Source organism: Arachis ipaensis, chromosome B02 (genome assembly GCF_000816755.2).
Source record: "Arachis ipaensis cultivar K30076 chromosome B02, Araip1.1, whole genome shotgun sequence".
Classification (NCBI taxonomy): Eukaryota; Viridiplantae; Streptophyta; class Magnoliopsida; order Fabales; family Fabaceae; genus Arachis; species Arachis ipaensis.
Genome location: NC_029786.2, coordinates 48,386,840 through 48,400,661, shown reverse-complemented (window position 1 = coordinate 48,400,661; position 13,822 = coordinate 48,386,840).

Below are 13,822 nucleotides of genomic sequence, written 5' to 3'. Positions count from 1 at the left end.
ATTATGTATGTTTTACATATTATATAAATGTAGATTTGCTTAATAAAATAGTTAATATATTAGTTAATTAAAAAAATGTTATAAAATAATTATTTTACTTTTGTAACTAAAGAAAAAAATGTTACAAAATCAAGTTATATTTTGTAACAAAATTTTTTTGATAGGAAAAAATAGATTGTCACGAAAAATACATTGAAGATCAAAATTTGTTACCACTTTTGTAACGGCTTCTGATTTTTTGTATCAGAAAAAATTGTTACAAAACATCATATTGAATTGTAACAGTTCCATTTTTCGTTACAAAAACTTTTTGTAACGGGACTTACTGCAACGGCCCTTTTTTTGTTACAAAAAACTTTTGTTTCAAAATTTTGACGTTTTGTAACAATTTTTTTTGTTACAAATACGCCTTTTTCTTGTAGTGTTGCAGGGTTAAGTCGTATACCATGCCTTCTGATAGTGTCGAATACTTGGGTGAGGTCGGACAGTAACGACTCTTCATTTTGTGTCTTTATTAACATGTCGTCCACGTAGACTTCCATGACTTTCCCGATGTGGTCTGCGAAGACCTTATTCATTAATCTTTGATAACTGGCTCCTACGTTTTTGAGTCCGAATGGCATGACGATGTAGCAGTAGTTTGCTTTCGGGGTCAAAAATGAGGTTTTTTCTTGGTCTGATTTCGGGATTTAATTGTATCCAGAATAGGCATCCATAAACGATAGGTATTTGTATCCGAAGAAGGCATCTACCAGAGCGTCGATACTTAGGAGTGGATAAGGATCTTTTGGGCAGGCTTTGTTGAGATCAGTGTAGTCGGTGCACATCCGCCACTTCCCATCTGATTTTTGACCAAGACGTCGTTAGTTAGCCATTGTGGGTACTTAACTTCTCTTATGAATCCTACCTCCAGTAGAGCTTGTACTTGATCCTCCACAGCTGGATCATTCTAGTCCGAGTTTTCTATGTTTCTGCTGTACTGGCCGAGATCCTGGGTAGACTGCCAACTTATGGCACATTAACTTAGGGTATATGCCTGGCATGTCTGCGGCCTTGATAAACCCATATTTCATGAGTAATTTTGTGCTTAGTTTGAGTGATTTATTCAATCCTTCACCCACTAATTCATATTAATTGCATGGTTTTACTTTCCCTTCCTTATTATGTGATGTATGTGAAAAACATGTTTCCTAAGCTTTAAAATTATTATTTTAATTACCTTTACTTCCATTCGATGCCGTGATTAGTGTGTTGAGTAGTTTCAGATTTTCTAAGATAGAATGACTTAAAGGATGAAAAAGGAAATGTACAAAAATGGAAGGAAAGTGCGAAACGGAGTTTTGAAGAAACTGGCATCCACGCGATCGCATGGACGACGCGATCGCGTGCCAGGCGCGAAGAAGCAGCGACGCGGCCGCATGACTGACGCGACCGCGCGCCTTAAGTAGAATGCATACGATGCGGACGCGTGACTGACGCGACCGCGTGGCAAGGAAAAGCTCCAGATGACGCGACCGCGTGACCCACGCAGACGCGTGACAGAGGCCACGTATCAGAATTTATAGAATACGCCCCCAGCGATTTCTGAAGCCCTTTTGGCCCAGATCCAGGTGCAGAACACACAGACTAGAGGCTATAAAGTGGGAGAATGCATCCATTCAAAAGGAAGCTCGTATTTTTACTACTTTCTATGATTTAGATTTAGTTTTGAGAGAGGTTCTCTCCTCTCTCTCTTAGAATTAGGATTTATGTTTCTTGTTTTAAGCTTCCCTTTTCACTTTTATTTATTTATTCCAGCACTTGAGTTGATTATTTACTTTAATAATTTAATTTATGAATTACTCTATGTTACAGATTGTTATTTGAATTAATGATATTTGAGGTATTTCAGTTATTGATTGTTTTCTCTTTAATTTGTGTTACCATTGCTTTTCATCTAAAGACATTTTTATTCCAGCAATTTTACTTTTTCCCCTTTTGGTCTTGGTTAAGAAATCAGTAACTCAACATCATCAAACTCAACATAACTGATAATCGCTATCTTGCTAATTGAACTGAACTTCAATAATCCCAACTTTTTCTTAGGAATTAAATAGGATTCGAAGGTCAAACTAATTAGTCCCTTGACTTTCCTTTGCTTTAGTAAAGGTTAACTAAGTGGAATTTAGATTCAACATTCATTATTGTAGAGAGAGATAACTAAGTTGGACTTCCAATTTCTCTTACCTTGCCAGAAGTTTGCTTTACAGTATTTATTTATTCTAATTGCCATCTACTTTACTTGTCATTTAAATCACTTGCTTCTCACCTTCTACACCCCGATTACAACCTTTATAGCCAATAATAAGAACATACTTCCTTGCAGTTCCTTGAGAAGATGACCGGAGGTTTGAATACTCGGTTAACAATTTTTAAAGGGGTTTGTTACTTGTGACACCCAAAACGTTTATACGAAGGGATTTCTGTCAGTTTAGAGACTATATCTACAAAGCGACTGTTTTTATGAACTTCTTTACTGGCAAAAATACTCAACGTCAGGCCTTCCATGCAAAGAAGTCGACATTATCTTTTAAGAAATGTATGAGTGACTCCTTTACCTCTCCTTTTAGGATTTTGCCGATATTGGTTGTTTTGTCTGGGACATCTCCGATCTGGACTTTTTTTATTTCACCTTCAGGTTGTGGACGAAGTTCTTCCTACCCTCGAACTCCCCCGAGTTCGATTGTGTGGAATTCTTCTCCTCTGCCTCTAAGGTTTAGACTTTCGTTGTAGCTATCCCTTTTGTGGTTGGAAACTTCATGCATAGATGTGGGGTCGAGACTACTGCGTTGAGCTAATTTAACGTTGTCCGACCTATTAAGGCATTGTAGGCTGAACTCACGTTGACCACGATGTAGTCTATGTTGAGTGTCCTTGACCGGTTTCCTTTTCCAAAGGTTGTGTGCAGTGAGATGTATCCAAGTGGTTGGATTGGAGTGTTTCCCAGCCCGAATAGGCTGTTTGGATATGCTCTGAGTTCTTTTTCTTCCAGGTCGAGTTTGTCGAAGGCGATTTTGAACAAGATGTCAGCCGAGCTTCCCTGGTTTACCAGTGTACGGTGGAGATTAGCGTTGGCCAATACGATGGTGATGACCATGGGATCGTCATCTCCCGAGATGATGCCAGCTGGTCCTCTTTAGTAAAAGAAATAGTGGGGATGTCGAGTGCTTCTTCTCCTCCGTTGACATGATATACTTCTTTAAGATGTCTTTTGCGAGATGATTTGGAGATTACTCCTCCCGCAAATCCTCCGTGTATCATGTCTCTCCGGGGTACGAGGTGGTCGTTCAGTTCGTCCGACATCTTTGTCCCTTCTTCTTTTTCTTGGCTCATCTGCTCTGCTGGCTAAATACCGATCTAGTTTTCCCTCTCTCACCAATTTTTCTATGACATTTTTCAAGTCGAGGCATTCGTTGGTGGAATGTCCATAGATTCGATGGTATTCACAGTATTCATTCCGATTTCCTCCTTCTTTCTTACCTTTGAGTGGATGAGGTGGAGATATCTTTTCAGTATGGCATACTTCTCGATAGACATCTACAAGAGACACCCGAAGAGGGGTGTAAATTGTGGTATTTCTTGATCTTTTCTCCATGTTGATCTTCTTTTTTCTTGGACTCTTTGTCCTTATCTCGGGAGGAGTAGGAAAATCCGGACTTTAAGGTCTCTCCTAGTCGAGAGTTTTCCTCCATGTTGATGTATTTCTCTGCTCATTCTTGCACTTCATTCAGGGATGTGGGATGCTTTTTCGATATTGAGTGACTGAAAGGTCCCTCTCGTAAGCCATTGATGAGACCCACAATGGCTGCTTCTGTTGGCCGAATTTGTATGTCCAGACATGCTTTGTTGACTCTTTCCATGTAGCTGCAGAGACTTTCCTGATCTCCTTGCTTGATCCCTAATAAACTTGGGGCGTGCTTAGTTTTATCTTTTTGGATGGAGAATCTGGTTAGAAACTTCTTGCCTAAGTCGTCGAAGCTTGAGATGGACCTAGGGGGCAGATTGTCGAACCATTTAATTGCTGTCTTTGTCAAGGTAGTTGGGAAGGCTTTGCAGCAGACTGCATCTGAGGCGTTAGTGAGGTACATTTTGCTTCTGAAATTACTAAGATGATGGCTGGGATCTGCTGTGCCATCGTATAGAGTCATGTCGAGAGGTTTGAAGTCCTTTGGGATTTTGGTCTTCATGATCTCTTTGGTGAATGGGTCTTGATCCTTATGGGAGCTATCTTCATTGCTGGATCGGGTAGTTTTGGCCTTGAGATCGGCTTCGAGCTTTAGGAGCTTATCCTCTAATTCGCGGCGTCGCCTAGCTTCCCTTCGTAGGTCTCTCTCGGCTTCCCGTTGATACTCGACCTCTTTTTCGAGTTGTTTTAGGCGATCCTAAAGTGCTTCCATGGCTCCCATGTTGGGTGGATTCTTGTCTTTGTTAGGTTAAGAAGTATCATCTATCGTGACCTCTGCGTTCTTATGTGGCATTCTATTCTCTAAATTAGAGTTGTGGTCATTGTCAAGGTTGTCCACCATGATGATGGGATGACTTCCAGGTCCCCGGCAACAGCTCCAATGTTTCGAGGGTTACCTAAAACTGTAGGTCGATCTTGGATGAGATCTTCTGTACTGGTCAGAGTTGATGTGTCCGACTTGATGATGGTGGCCGGAGTTGCCGTGTCCGACTTGTTGGACTGGGTGGTGGCGCTGATCCTTCGTCACCGGAGGGTGGTGGTACTTGCAAGGGACTCCGATGCTTAAGTTAGCAAGGGTATTAAACAGGTTTTTGGTAGAATCAGAGTATGAGTTATACCTGGGTGCTCCAGTATATTCGCTCTTATCTCTGTAGGCTTAGACTGCCTTTGGATTTGGGTCGTGTTCCTCTGTTTGGGCCCTATTTGGGCCTTTGCTGGTAATTTGGCCGAGCTCTTTGAGAGGAGATCGGTCGACTTGTCGTTGAACATCCCAGGTTAGACAGCTCGACCAGGGTATGAACAGCAGGTATAGAGATGCTCCATCTATAGAAGTCAGAAGTGGGTGCAGTAAAGTCACCTAGGACTTTCCTTGCGTCTCCTCTGTCATTGGGATTGGCTGCCATGTCTATTTTCTTAGCTTCTTGTTCGAAAAGCTCTGTGAGGTTTCCTCCGGAGTGTTGTGCTCTAGCTTGTTGTAGTCACCTCCTTAGAGTTCTTTTAGGTTCAGGGTCAGCATCAAAGAGAGGTTCTTTATCTCTGTTCCTGCTTATAAACAAGAAAAATCAAACCAAAAAAGAAAGAGAATGGGAGTTTATATGTCAGAGTATAGGGAACTCCCTGTGAGATATCTAAAGAAGAAAGAGAATGGAGGTAAAGAAGTGAGATAAAATTCGAAATAGAGGGGGTAGGAGAATTTCGAATTTTAAGAATAAAAAGGAAAATTAGAATTAAAATATTTTTTTATTTTATTTATTTATTAATTTTCAAAAATAATAAGGAAATTAAAAGCCAAGACAACTAATTAACTAAAAGGATTTGAAAATTAAATGTGATTCTAAAAGTGGTTTTAGAAAATAAAAGAAAGAAAAAGTCAAACAAAGATTTTGAAATTCAAATTTAAAAAAAAAAAGTAAAGATTTGAAATTTTAAAGTTTTAAATTTGAAAAGAATTTAAGATAAGTAAGTTTTAAAATTTAAAAAGAAAGATAAGATAAAGATTTAAAAAGATTAAGAAAGATAAGATTTTAAAAATTAAAAATTTTGGAAATCAAACTTTAAAAGATAGTAAAGATTTAAAAAGATAAGAATTTGAAATTTAAAATTTTAAAAGAGGATAACATATGAAGGATTTAAAGTAAAAAGATATGATGAAGATTTGAAAATATTTTGAATTTTTGAAATTTGAAATTTGAAAAGTTTTGATAAAATAAGAATTGAAATAAAAAATTTAAACTTTACTAACAAGAAAACACCAAACTTAAAATTTTTAAATCAAGATAAGAAAAGATAGCAAGATTTTTGAAAATTTAAACAAAGATAAAAGAGATATTTTTTGGATTTTCGAATTTTAAAGAAAAAGAAAAACAATTAAGAGACACCAAACTTAAAAATTTTAAGATCAAAGACACTAACTTTTCGAAAATTAAAAGAAAAACAACTAAAAGACACCAAACTTAAAAATTTTGAAATCAAACAAGAAAAATTACCAAGAACAATTCAAATATCAAGAAGGAAAAATAAGAACACTTTTGAAAATTTAAAGAAAAAGATGAGAATAGACGGGACACCAAACTTAAAAACTGACACAAAACTCAAACAAAAGACAAAGATTACTCAAGAAAAAGAACAGGTTTAGAAAAATTTTTGAAAAAAAAAAGAACAGAAGACATAAACAAAAGAGCAAATAAACCTTAAAGAATACCTAATCTAAGCAACAAGATAGTCCGGTAGTTTGTCAAACTCGAACAATCCCCGTCAACGGCGCCAAAAACTTGGTGCGCGAAATTGAACTACGCACAACTGAACCGGCAAGTGCACCGGGTTGTCCAAGTAATACCCCATGTGAGTGAGGGTCGAATCCCATGGAGATTGTCAGATTGAGCAAGCAATGGCTATCTTGAAAATCTTAGTCAGGCGATTAGAAAAGATGGTTGAAATGAAGATTTATACCGGTTCGGAATTTAACAAAATAATTTTGTTGTGAGCATAGCCCAAATCGATAATCGATCCTCAAATCAAAGTTTAATTTTGATTGTTACAAGTCCAACACAATAAAAATAACCGAGAGTATTAGTCCCGAGTCGTCTTCTCAATGAATTGCAGTGAGATATGCGTATTATTGGTTATGGTATCCAAGGGGTTGGGTTACTAAAAAGGGACAAGAATATAAATGACCAGAAAAGTAAAGCAAACAACCAAACAAAGCAAGCAATAAAGAGAGACATTCATGGCAAGAATTGAGAATCTAGGCTTTCTATCCTAATCATTAATCATATCACAATAATTAATAAGAATTTATCCTATTAAGTCATCCTCAACGGGAGAAGGTACAATGTCATCTCCAATACTCGAAGAAAGTCTAATAAGACTAGTTAATCTCAATCCAAAAGTCCTAATCAACTTACTAATTGAATTAGCAAAAGAATAGTGTCAATGGAAACAATATTAACTAACAACCCTGGACCACCAATCTAAATAAGGTATTAATGAGTCAAGATTACCTAATTTCTCTTTCCAAGCCAAGAATGCTCAAAAATGTACTCTAACATCCAACCAAGCATTTTGTCAAACACTTGGAAGGTATAAAAGGAAAGCATATTAAATTGCAAGAAATATAAATTCTACAACTACCCAATTCAAGGAATCAACAACAACAACTCAATTGAACAATAAAGGAACATAAAACATAAATTGCATTAAATAGAAATCAAAATAACAAGAGTTCATCAACATAAAAAGAGGCATGAAAAGGGAAATTAACACTATAAACTAAGAGAACAAAGATATAAGAACAAGAAATTATAAAGAAAACTAGATGAAAATAAGATTTTAAACATAAATCTAAGAAGAAAATTAACCTAAGAACCCTAATTCTAGAGAAAAGAGGGAGCTTCTCTCTCTAGAAAACTACCTACAACATGATTCCCACACTATCTAATTGGTCCCCCTTGATCCATCTTGAATTCTGCATGAAATAGTCTCAGAAATGAGTTGGATTTGGGCCTGGGAAGCTCAGAAATCGCCCCCAACATCTTCACTTTAACGAGGTCACATGCTGCTTGTGACGCGTATGCATGGGTCACGCGTATGTGTCGTCTGGCTTTTTCTTGTCACGCGTATGCATCATGTCATGCGTACGCATCGCCTGGACGACCTCCTCTTCACGCGTGCGCGTCTGTCACGCGTGCGCATCGCTCTAAGCACTCCAAATCCTTGTTTTTCCGTGAATTCCCCATCTTGCATGCTTTTCACTTCACTTGTTCCATCCAATACTTGCCTTATGACCCTAAAATCACTCAACAAACACATCAAGGCATCGAATAGAATTAAAGTGAATTAAATTTAGCTATTTAGGGCCTAAAAAGCATGTTTTCACTCTTAAGCACAAATTTAGGGAGGATTACAAAACCATGCTATTTCATTGAATAAATGTGAGATAAGTTGATAAAATCCCCTAAATTAAGTACAAGATAAACCACAAAATTGGGGTTTATCAAACCTACCCACACTTAAACTAAGCATGTCCTCATGCTAAACTGAAGAAAGAAACAAAAGGTATCAACATTTATTCAATGCAAACTATCTATATGCAATCTACCTACATGAATGCATCTACTTGGTCAAAATATATGAACACAAGGGCTGAAGTAATAGCAATCAAATCAAACCCTTAATTGAATTGATTTATTGAAAATATTTTAACAACTTGCAAGAAAGAGAAATGATCATAGGTAAGAACATGTAATTGAGCAATCGAACCCTCACCGGATGTGTATCCGCTCTAGTCACTCAAGTGTATCGGGTTGATTCACTCAAATTTCCCCTAATCATGCTTTCTAATATTTGTTTCTCATCTAACAATCAAAAATTATTTCATGCATGCATACAAATATCATGAGGACTTATCCAAAGGTTGTAATTGGGCCAGGGTCAAGTTGAGATTGTATTTGGTCAAGTGGACTAGAAATTTGAATCTTTGATTAACTTAAACTTCCCACCTAACCTATATAACAACCTATAAAATTCTAAACAAACCTAACTACCCATAATTCTCACTTTTTTACACACTCATGCATTCTCTTTTGATCACAACTCATATGCATTGATTTTTATTGAACTTCACCTTAGGGCATTTTGTCCCCTTTTTATTGCTTTTCTTTTTCTTTCTTTTTCTTTTTTTCTCTATATATTTTTTTCTTTTTTTTCTTTATCTTTTTTTTTCTTTTCAAGCTAAAATATATACAAGAGCATCAATGCATATGGTTTAAACATTCAATGCATGAGTATGTACCCAATTCCCATGATTTTCAACAAAACTACAAAATACACTTTTATCTCTACCCAATATTTTCAACTCTCCCAAAATTAAATGATAAACACTCTCACTATCCTAAGCTAATCAAAGATGCAAATTAAGGACATTTATTGTTTTTCGCTTTAAGGCTTGTAATGTGCTAAAATTAAGAACAAATGGGCTTAGCATAGGCTCAAAGTTGGATAACAATGGTAGATAAAAGGTAAGACTATTTGGGTAAGTGAGCTATTTGAAATAATGGCCTCGATCATATAAGTGAATTCATACACAAAATAATGGACATAAAGAATCAAACAAATCAAAGATTACAATCATAAAAAGAGAATAATACACACAAGAATGGAAATAAGTGGTTATATGATGTAACTACATAATTAGGCCCAAAACTCACATTCTTATGTGTTCTTAGCTCAAAAATCATGTTCCACAATATATATAATTCAAGCAAGTTCTAAAATTTTTTTTCAATCAATTGGGGTGCCCTATAGATAAATTTCTTGAAAAATTTCATTATTTAGGCTAAGCTTATTATATATATATATATATGCAAACTAACAAAATGCAACTAAGAATCCTAAAAGACCTAAAAATTAAATGCAAAAGCGTTGGGATTAGAAATTGTCACCCCAAAATCGCCGAGTGGTCGAACGACCTCTGATGAGTCCATATTTTCCAATATATTTTAGCTCAATTTGGATAGATTTCATCACATAAACTCACACTTAAACATCAAAATAGCATACTTTTGTGTTATTGATGAACGAAATATTCTTATGCCGTTTAGAACTTAGTAATGAAGTCAATCGTAGTATAGTCTAACCAACACGCAAATATCGCATCAAACAATTCTAAAATCTATGACCGAGAGTGTTGATCTCGGGTCGTTCTCCCTAGGAATTGCCTTAGAATGCACATCTTTGATTAGGAAAGCTTTTGTGGTTTTGAGAGTTGGTGCAAGAATGTAAGATAACAAAAGCAAACAACAATTAATTGAGATAAAGGCCTTGGCTAAGGGTAAGTATTGGAAGTTCCATCATTATAGCCTCCTTCAATTATGATAAGAATTGATTGTTGCTTCACTTAGTTAACCCCCTAATCAATGGAGGAAAGTCAAGTCAGAATAGCTAACCTGAGCCACAAGTCCTAGTCTCACCCTAGGGAAGTCTAGCTTTAGTGCACTCCAAGTCAACTAGTAATTCTCAATTCATAATCTATAATTGATATCCACTATTCAAGTGTCTCCAATAACTCAACCGCTAAGCCAAGTAAGAGAAATCTACTCCATAGCTAGGGTTGTCATTATCACAAATAATTGGTATGCAATCATAGAAGACATGATGTAATTGAGAGAAGAAAATTTAATTGAAGCTATGTAATCCACACAATCATCAATAATCAAACAATTGAATGAAATGACACAATCCATTAATCCAAATCCAAAGTAACAAAATCAAACAAATCTAGATCTAAGAAATTGAATCAAAAGAACATCAATTAAGAGTAGAAGAAGAGTAAATCTACAACTTGTATCAAAGTAAAAGTGAAGTAGCAATGGATCTCACCAAGAAATCAAAGGAGAATTGCAATGAAGGAAGTGAAAACCTAGAGAGAAGTTGGAGTTTCTCTCTCTAAAAACCAAATGTAACTAACTCTCTAAAATATCTTGAATTATCACTAATTCCCAACACACCTAACCTTTGGTCTTCTTAAGCTTTTCCCTCCAAAATTTTGCTCCAAAACAGGGCCTGGGACTCCCTGAAATTGCTGGTCACGTATTTTGATTAAAAAATCACGTGCGTCCATCGACGCGTACGCGCATGGCACGCGTACGCGTCCCTGGGGTCTTTTTCTAGGAGAGAAGTCATTACTCTAACCAAATGGATTTGTTAAGGATACTAATATTCAAAGGGGTTAAAAAGGTGAAAAACCTAATTATGCAATCTATCCTAACTAACAAAAGAGATTCAAGAGATTTATTCGGGTGTTACCTATGAAGGCCAGTTGGCTGACCGACCTCCCCACACTTAGAAGTTAGCACGGTCCTCCGTACCTTGAGTGAGACGCAGTGGTTGATCGGCTTCCGAGAGTCCATCCTCTTCTTCATTATCGCTTTCCTCATTATCGGTGCCGGTGGACGTGGAAATTTCCGGTTCTTCCATAGGTGGTGCTAGGCAACTTAGAAGCTTATTGACAAAAGCTTATCGGCATTGGTTACGTCACTCAAAACGGTCAAGCTTCTTGTGGAGCTCTTCTATACATTGCATGGGTGACTTTGGTGGTGCGGATGAGGTGGAGGGGATGTTCATGGGGATGCCTAAGTTCGGCTCTTCGATGTCCGCCGAAGGGTAAAGATATCTCCCGTTTGGAATAACATCGCCATCCATCGGGATCATGGCCCTTTGATCCTTAGTTTCTCGGGGAACACCGGCTGCGGCAACTAAGTCGGTCACTAGAGCAGGAAAGGATAGGTTCTCTTTAGCGTGGATGCGGCCCATAGCTTGGCGAATGAGAGGGGAAATATGAACCGATCTCTCTGTGAGGACACACCAAACCAACAAGGCTAACTCGACAGTGATAGATGAGCCATGGGTGCTTGGGAGCACATAGTGGGCCAAAATTTGGGCCCATGACTGAGCCTCTCTGATGAGAAAACGTGCGTCAATGCCCTTGGGCCTCGGCCTCATCCTTCCTCAAATCCAAAATGATCCGGGTATAGCAATGACCTTGAGGATAGCATCCCAATCAAACGCATATTCACACCGTGCCGACAAAATCTCTTGATAAGCATCAATCCCTTCTGCTAATGGTTCGATCTTAAGCACATTTTGAATAGCCTCCTCCGTGACGGGAACTTGTCTTCGGTGCACAAATACCGATGTAAGGGAAGAGGAGTGGTAGTTAGTGTAAAATTCAACCACCCAGGACAAGTTTGCCTCCCGAGGCTTCCTCAATAGGAACTCTCATTGCCGCCATTCGATGCGGGGTATGATGAGCGGTATGACATGGGCCGGAGGGGCTAGAAGAGGCTCCACATGATAGTTCCTTGGTTTGATCAAGGGGTAGACAAGTTCGCAATAGCTGGTTGGAAAACTTGTTCGGATCCCTCGTCGGATTGTCCTTTTCCAAAACATCAATGTTAGCAACGCTCTTCGTCTTATTAGGGAGGGGATTAGCTCTAGGTGCTTGTTGTGCTTTGCTAATGGACCGTGAGGGTGCCTTCTTGGGTGCCTTTCCGTTGTCTCATTTGATCACCATCTAGAAAAGAAGGAAAGAAGGTGAAATTAAGCCCAAAGAAGCATGAAGAAATAATAAGCATGCTAGTGACAAAGCATAAGAGAATAGGTGACTTAGATGCATGACAGTTGCAACATGTAACTAAGGCAAAAATGAAGATCATGGTCAATCACTAGCATGTGATGTATGAGTGGTATAAGCATGCAAATGAGAAGCATGAGAAGCATACACTCTTAACAACAATAACAAGAAGTGACAATTAAGGAATGAGCATGTAAAAATGAAGCAAGAAATATAGTAAGCTCAATGCATATATAAACAAGCAAGTGAAACAGAAAGAACACCAAAATGGAAAACACTAAGTCAAATGTAACACCAAAAAGTCATGTGGGTCTTCTATCAAACACTTGGTGTGCATCCCTTGTTATGACAAAAATTGAGAGAAGGGTGACAATGTAACATCCCATAAAGCATCATCAATCATCATAGCATACCACATATTGCAAAAGAAAGTAAGTAAGTCAAACCAACCCATCAATACAAGAGGAACCACTACTTGTAACACCCATAAGGAAATGAAAAGAATTCAAGAAAAATCAACAAACAAAACAAGAAAATTCAACAAACAAAGAAAACATGAATGAAACTAATTAAGAGGAAGAGCAAAGGAATATAACTAGGGAAAGGAAAAAGCAAAAACTAAACAAGAATAGAAATGAGGAGTACCTTGAGAGGAAGAGGAGAAATGGGGTATGGAAGTGAGAGAAAAGATAGTGAAGAGCAAGAGAGAAGAGAGAGGAGAGAGAGGTGTGGGATCGCCGGAGGTGGTGGTTGCCGCCGGTGGTGGCAGAGAAGAAGTAGTAGAGAGGGTAGAAGAGGATAGAAGTGGAGAAGAAGGGTGGTGGTAAGAAGGAAGAAAGAAAATTGAAGGAGAAAAACGCGTTCTAATGGCACGCCATGCACGCGTGCGCGTGCATGGGCAGAAATCAGTAAAGGCACAGATGCGCACGATGTGCGGATGTGCGAAGGGGTGAAATGCAGTTGTGCGCGCGAGCGCCAGGTGTGCATGTGCATACATATGAGTTGTGCCCTCAGCACAGGTTGGGCACAACTTTGGCCCAACTCTCAGGGAAAAGGACCAGGAGATGAATTTTCATAATTGACGCAGACGCGCACGGTGCGCTGACACATCGATTGGCATGATGGTTGAGGTGCGCGTGCACGCCTGGTGTGCGTATGCATGAGTCGTGTTAGCCCAGTGGCATGAGATTGGCCCAGCTTGGGTACAACTCTCAGGAAAAATGGCCCAGGATTGCAAATTGCAGTAATGGCGTGGACGCACCCGGTGTGCTGACGCGGGCTTTTGCGTAAATGGCCATGGACGCGTACGCGCACAGTGCACGCATGCGTAAAGGTGGTTATGCCCAGGGCCCAGAACTGGCCCAAATTTTGCACAACTCTCTGGAAAATTGCCCAGGAGCTGCGAAGGCTTATGGACACGTACGCGCACAGTGCGCGCACGCGTGCCCCCCCCCCCCCTCTATTTTTTT